Source organism: Penaeus monodon, chromosome 16 (assembly GCF_015228065.2).
Source record: "Penaeus monodon isolate SGIC_2016 chromosome 16, NSTDA_Pmon_1, whole genome shotgun sequence".
NCBI lineage: Eukaryota > Metazoa > Arthropoda > Malacostraca > Decapoda > Penaeidae > Penaeus > Penaeus monodon.
Window position 1 is genome coordinate 18074555 of NC_051401.1, and position 7500 is coordinate 18082054.

Here is a 7500-nt window from a genome sequence, read left to right on the forward strand (position 1 = left end):
AGGTTGAAGAGCTGGGGAAGGGGGTAAGGGGGGGGGGAGAGAGGATTGATAAGATGGGAGGGGGAGGAGGAAATGAGTGGGGGAGGGTGGGGGAAGCGGAGGGGGAGAGGCGTGAGGGGATGGGGGTGGTCGTAACAGTGCTGAGGGAGGGGAGACCGAGTAGGGCAGGTCGTTGTATGTCGGGGGGGGGGGGGGTCGTGATGCTGAGGGGATGAGAGGGGCGAGAGGGTGAGAGGAAGAGAGGGTTAAAGAGATGAAGGAGGGAGATGGAGGGGGGGGAGGGGTGAAATAAGAGTGAGGCGAATGAACGAGAGACTGAGAAAAAGAAGAGGGGGGGGCAAAGTAATGAGGTTGGGGAAGGTCGTGATGTTGCTGAGGGGAGGGAGAGTGACATGAGGGGAGGGGAGAGGAAGGGAGGGGAGGGGAGGAAGAAGGTAGGGGAAGGTGGTCGTACAGAGTGGATAGGCATGCGTAAGGGGAGTCGGTGGGTTGTAAAAGACTTAGTGGGGGTGGGGTCGTAGAAAAGGGGGGGAGGGTAATTATTGAGATATTTTGAAATAGAAAGGAGGCGCATGGGAGAGGAGTAGGAACTGGGGTCGTGGGGGGAGGGGGAGGGTGTGTGGCAGAGGTCGTGGAAGGGGGAGAGGAAGGGAGAGGATTAGAGAGAATAGGAGAGGACTGGAGAGGAGGGGAGACGATTAGAGAGGAGGGTAGAGGAGGGGAGAGGAAGGGGTGGGGATGGGACAGGGGTGTGAGAGGGTGTATGGGTCGTACATGCGTGAAGTGATAATTAGTGGTGTGGGAAAGAAGGTAGCATTTTCGTTTCTTTTAAGGGAGGAGTCATAACCATAGGTAAGGTAGTGTTACAAGTCGTTTTTTTTTTTACTCCTTTCGTGTTTTGTATGTTTACTGTCTGCTTCCATCCTTAATTTCACATCTACCCTTACCATTATTGCATGCTATGTAAAATATAAACGCATCATCTCTCCTTCTGGAACCTCATTTAGACCTTATTAAGAACTAATGCAAAAGTGTCAAGTAGACTATATATCTACCGACGACGAGATTAAAAAAAAACGATCACATAAATTAAAATAAGCCCTTAAAAAAATATTTATATATATATATATCTTTCCAACCGACGACATCTGGCAACCACGCGTGACCTGAGGCGCGTGGCGACCTTGTGCTTCACGCTGACACACGCCGGTCCGTTCAGCGTGAAAAGAACGATATAAATGCCCGTTTCTTGATCTGTCGAACCACCTTTATAGACATTTCGCGACGATGAATGAATGATTTTGAGCATCACTTCAAACGGATATGAAAAAAGATACGAAATTCTCAGTTAACATGAGGGTGTTATAGTACGTAACGACCAAATACGAGAGAGAAAAATGACAATAATCACACGAAACGAAGCTGCCTCTAGAGCTTCGTCGGGAGACTAAACCACTCCCGGATCAACGACAGGACAAGTGAGGCGAGGGAAGCGCAGCGCAAAGAGGAGGGGGGGGGGGGCAAGAGGTAGGGAAAGGGGAAGGGGAAAGGGGAGAGAGGAAGGGAGGGAGGAGGGAAAGGGGAGGGGGGGGACTAATGGGCAGCGTATGTGACACGAAGAGAGAGATAAAAAAAAAACACTTCGCTGATGAAAAATGAGGCAAATTAGAGGCAAGAACCCCCTAGCGCTAACAGGGTTAATCTGTTTGAAGAGTAATGGCCATATTTCTCTCTTTCTCCCTCTCTCTCTCTCTCTCTCTCTCTCCCTCTCCCTCTCCCTCTCCCTGTCTCTCTCTCTCTCTCTCTTTTCCGTCCCTTTCCCACCATCTCCTCCCATCCCTCCCTCCCTACTGCCATCAACCCCCCTCTCCCTCTCCCTCCCTTGTCCACCCCTCCCCCCCTTCCCCCCGCCCCACTCTGCCTCGACGACAAGTGTAATGGCGTTATGGAATGTTTTCTTCATAGCTGTATTCGGTCGCTTTATATATTTCCTCTTGACCCTTCGTGTTGGCATTGCGTGTTACCACTTATGAGGTTTCCTATCACTGTCCTCGAATATATATCTTTGAGAAAAATCTTGAAAAACATCTGTGTATCTGATGAGTACAAGGATACTTTCATTATGTATCGATTTTTTTTTTTTATGTAAGTGGTATTACGGTTGTGGAAATAATTTAAAGGGACATGAATGGTATATGGACATTAACGTAAGGAAAATGAAGGATGAATGAAAATGAAAAGAAACACAACCAGTATCAACACGCGGAAGAAAAATTTACAGGAAACATGAACCCCTCCCCCCAAAAAAAAAAAAAAATCTTTAAAACATAATTCAGTAAAAAAAAAGAAAAAAAAAACAGTCTGTTACCTTGGCAACCGGTACTACACCTGACTAAGATAAGAATCAAGTCCATTTAAACCATTTCAGGTAAACTCACTTCCCTTGGTTCACCTTGCGCACTTTAACTTTTTTTTTATGTATTAGACTTTCGCAAAGAACGATGTTTTGATGAAAATAATTCTTAATGTTATTATTGTTGCTTTTTTTTTTCGTTTTTTGTTGTTGTAATTGTTGTTCGGAAAGAGGGACGAATAGGAGGATAAAGGAATGAGAAAAATAAATGAATATGGAGAAGAAAAGACCACAGCGTGATGAAAAAAAAATCAAGAAAAATAAAGTGGGTAAGAAGAGGAATTACTGGAAAAAGAAAAAGAAACGAGAGAGAGAGAGAGAGAGAGAGAGAGAGAGAGAGAGAGAGAGAGAGAGAGAGAGAGAGAGAGAGAGAGAGAGAGAGAGAGAGAGAGAGAGAGAGAGAGCAGCTACAAGACGTAAGCAGGCAAAAGATAAACTAAGTGATGATGGGCCGCATGATAAATAGAATGTGCTTGGACCTTTGTTATCAGCCTGGAGGGAAAGTGATGGAGGGAGGGAGGGTGAGAGGGAGGGAGGGAGGGAGGGTAACGAGGGAGGGAGAATAAGAAGGATGAGGATGACTGAGAGAAGAGAGAGAGAGAGAGAGAGAGAGAGAGAGAGAGAGAGAGAGAGAGAGAGAGAGAGAGAGAGAGAGAGAGAGAGAGAGAGAGAGAGGAAGAGAGAGAAAGAAAGAGATAAAGAGAGAGAGAAAATAAAAGAATAATGAATAGAACAGAGAAAAGCCTGAGACCAGAACACAACTTAGCCCCAGGGAAGAACATTGGGAGAACAGCCCAGAACCATGTTCTTCAATGTTCTTCAAGCACAGACAGAATACCACGGAGTCGGCATTTAAAGCAAAAAAAAACCTTACTGATAACTGCGTCTTCACATTCCTATTACACAGATTAAAAAAAAAAAAAAGTATACAACAGCAAAATATCAAACTACACTTGTGATTGACCTATCAAACCGTATCATTCATAATCTTAATTTGTGGAAGCACGATAAAAAAATCACAAAAAATAGGCCTATATACGGCCGATTCCAGCGTCTCTATCTCTCACTATTCCATTCATCAGTGCTTGTTACAATAGGCCTATCTATCCATCTTAATTTTGGGTAAATCAATTCATACTGACAGGCGCGTCTGTTAACCCCTTATTACAGTGGCTATACCTGTCACTTTGCTTTGAAGAAAAAAAAAGAAGAAGAAAAAAATCTTATAAAAACAACGTTTTTTTTTCTGAAACAACTACAATGGAGCACCATCTTCCATGAGAGAATATTTGGGAGAAATTTATTTCGTAATAATATTAGTGATACTTTTTGAGATAAAAGTGTTCTTAATCTAACTTCAATTTTATTATGTTTGAGGAAGATAGAAAAAAGTTTCCTAACGTGTTAATAAGAGAAGAAAGAAAGAAAGAAAGAGAGAGAGAGAGAGAGAGAGAGAGAGAGAGAGAGAGAGAGAGAGAGAGAGAGAGAGAGAGAGAGAGAGAGAGAGAGAGAGAGAGAGAGAGAGAGAGAGAGAGTGAGTGAAAGTGAATGAGAGTGAGTGTGTGAGTAAGTGAGTGAGTGAGCGAGTGAGTGTGCGTGTGAGTGTGTGTGAGAGTGAGTGAATGAGTGAGTGAGTGAGTGATTGAGTGAGTGCGTGAGTAAGTGAGTGACAGAGAGAAAAAAAAATAGGGAGAGAGAGAGAGAGAGAGAGAGAGAGAGAGAGAGAGAGAGAGAGAGAGAGAGAGAGAGAGAGAGAGAGAGAGAGAGAGAAACAAACAAAAAAACAGTAAAAAGGGCCACGAGCGTAAAATAATAAACATAATTACGCACACAAGAAAGAGAGGAAAAAAAAATCCCTCAGGGGAAAAAATAAACTATTACTTGTGCCTCTCTTGCCCGTACTGCCTTCGTGTTCTCTGTCTTTCTCTTTTTGTTAACCTTATTCCTTCTCTCTCTCTCTCTCTCTCTCTCTCTCTCTCTCTCTCTCTCTCTCTCTCTCTCTCTCTCTCTCCCTCCCTCCCTCCCTCCCTCCTCTCTCTCTCTCTCTCTCTCTCTCTCTCTCACTCTCTCTCTCTCTCTCTCTCTCTCTCTCTCTCTTCTGTCTTCTCTCTCTCTCTCTCTCTCTCTCTCTCCTCTCTCTCTCTCTCTCTCTCTCTCTCTCTCTCTCTCTCTTTGTCCGCCATGTTAACCTGTCTGTCTGTCTGTCTGTTTGTCTGTCAGTTAGTCGGTCAGTCTGTATATGTCTGCCTGTGTGTTTGTTTCTGTCTGTCTGTCTGTCTGTCTGTCCGTCTCTCTTTCCCTCTCTTTCTCTAGGCGTTTTTTTCGCTCACCGCTTCGTTATCATATTTCTCCTTAACAATCTCTCCCCTTCCTTCTCTCCCTCCTTCCCTCCCCATCACCCCTCCTACTAGCCGTAAGGGAAGCTGGAAGGTAAACATAAGCAAGACTGAAAGGAAAAAAAAAAATAATAATAAGAGCGTCCTGAGTATTTTATACTAACTTTCCAATAATAATTATGGAGGAGGAGTAACTTTAGTGCAGTTTCCCCTATAATTGGCGCGTGGTGCCGAGAACACGTTTTCTGTACCGAGTCCTATAAATCACTAACTAAAGGAAAAGACCTTTAAAATACCCGTAAATTGTATTTCTAAAGTACATAAATTCCTATATGAAGATAACATAAATAAGATTTTGATAAACGAGCGATAAACGAGAAATATATGTTAAAAAAAATGAGAACTGCTAATAACAAAAGGTTAAGACCCGCGAGTATACATACGCCCTTAGGCTTGTAGCTACAGGGCTTGCTTAATAACAGGTACATAACTTTATGAAGATGTAGTGGCATGCGATGATGACTACTCAAATGCAAGCACACGTGCATATGCACACGCACGCAGGCACGAATGGGCTACCCACGAAATACACACGCAAGCATATACATATGAATGTTTTTTTTTTTTTTCTCTCTCTCTCTTGTTTACTAACACTATATGAAAATGGAAAGGCGGGAATGTGGAAGGGAAGGAGAAAGAGAGGGAGGGGGAGGAAGGGAGAAAGAGAGGGAGGGGGAGAGATGTAGACAGGAAGGGAAGTGGGGGAAAGGAGATAGAGAGTAAGGGAAGAAGAGTCGGGAGGGAGAGAGGAAAGGAAGAAGGGGGACGAGAATGAGCACAAGGAGGGAAGGAGGGAGAAAGGAAGAAATCGAGAAAGAGAAATCGACAGAGAAACAGATAGATAGATAGATAGAGAGAGAGAGAGAGAAAGAGAGAGAGGAGAGGAGAGAGAGAGAGAGAGATAAGAAGTTAGAGAGAGAATGACGAAGAAGAAACAACACTTCAAACATCAAGAAATACAACAAACCAAACACTGCAACCCATCCAGACACACACACACACACACACACAATATCCCACGGCAAAACTCGACCCAAACGGGAGTCTGTGCAGTACAACTCAACCCCATAAATACCAAAACCCCATCTATAATTTACGCCTTGTATTTTCACGTGTGCGCAGACGGGGTTAAGCCACGGGTGAGACAGACGCACAGTACAGACAGACGCAGACACACCTCGGGGCGTTATGACATTAGAACACTCATTCCTTAACTACACCTCGAGGGTAAACACTACAATGACACTACAGTACAGGGAAGCGCACCTTTTACGTTGTGTGTACAGGTGCCCCGGGGGAGTGTGTTTGCTCTGGCGAAGGTACGCAGGTCCTTTATGTTTAGTGCTATGGCTGTTATCATCACTCTGTTCATATTTTACAATAGGCTTATCTATCCGCATTCTTTTTAATTATTCTTGACGCCTTTAATCTTTATTTCTATCGACACTCTTATCATCATTGTTGGCATTAGTAGTAACTACGGTATTAATATATTCATCGCTATTATTATCACTACTAATTTAATCATGGAGAAGCCTTAATAAGCTGGATCTCTAGAATCACAGACCAACTCTTTAATATGAAAAAAAAAAAAAAAGTGTAAAAAAAAGGGGAGGGGGTGAGATAATTAACGAATACCCTACGTACGTCGCTAACTGAACTATGGGTTAAAAGCAAACGTATAGTCTTATTACTATACATTTTTACTGCATCTTTTCTGCTTATCCCAGATAGTCCTACACTAATTGTCACTTCGTGGGTTCGTTTAAACTGGAGCAGGTATTGCGCGTTATCTTCCGCATACTTACCTGTGTATGCTTTTCCTTATAGTTCTGGTTACAATGCCCTTACCTGTGTGTCATAAAGTTGGGAAGGAAAGGCTAGTTTTAAAAGTGCATTTTTCTTGGTTGGTTTTCTGGTGTTTGAGAGTTTGTTTTGTTCTTTGGTGTCGGTTTGTGGATGTGTTTTCGCGTATTGTTTCCAAGTGTGTGTGTGTGTGTGTGTGTGTGTGTGTGTGTGTGTGTGTGTGTGTGTGTGTGTGTGTGTGTGTGTGTGTGTGTGTGTGTGTGTGTGTGTCTGTGTCTGTGTGTCTGTCTGTATATCTATGCCTATGTGTCTATGTCTATGTCTATGTGTTTATATCTATGCGTCTATGTCTGTGCCTGTGTATCTATGGCTATGTGTTTATGGGAGTGTGTGTGTCTGTTTTTTCTTCATATTTTGAACTGTTTGCTTTTATGTACAGGAAAAGTGCATGATGAATAAAAATTTTCTTTCTGAAATGCAAATAATGATCAAATGCCTCCCCCCAAAAATAAATGAATAAATAAATATATAAATAAATAAATAAAAAGAGCGATAAAAGAACACAAAAAAATGTACGCCACCTAAAAAAAATCATACAACACACACCCTTAAAACATAAGCCCCTTACACGAAACAATAAAATGAAATAAATGTGTTTACTATAAAAAGGAAAATCACAAATTCTCACTAGAAAGTAGCACAACCCTAACCCAACAAACCACCGCCTTAAATAACCCCTTATAAGAAAATGGAATATTATTATCCTCATCAAGAGATATTCTTAAATCAAAGAATACCTTCATTTAACCTCTATTTTACGTTCTCTCTTTTTTTAAGAAAGTTTCCATAGGCCTACATTATCCCCGGGGGGTTACTGCGTCCAAG

The 7500-nt window shown here is 42.5% G+C and overlaps 1 protein-coding gene across 1 annotated transcript in view; it reads right to left on the bottom strand.

Annotated features, from left to right (window-relative positions):
• LOC119582611 (cyclic AMP response element-binding protein A-like) overlaps nt 1-7500 on the bottom strand; it is a 61078-nt gene that overhangs the window by 29773 nt on the left and 23805 nt on the right. The window lies entirely within an intron of this gene.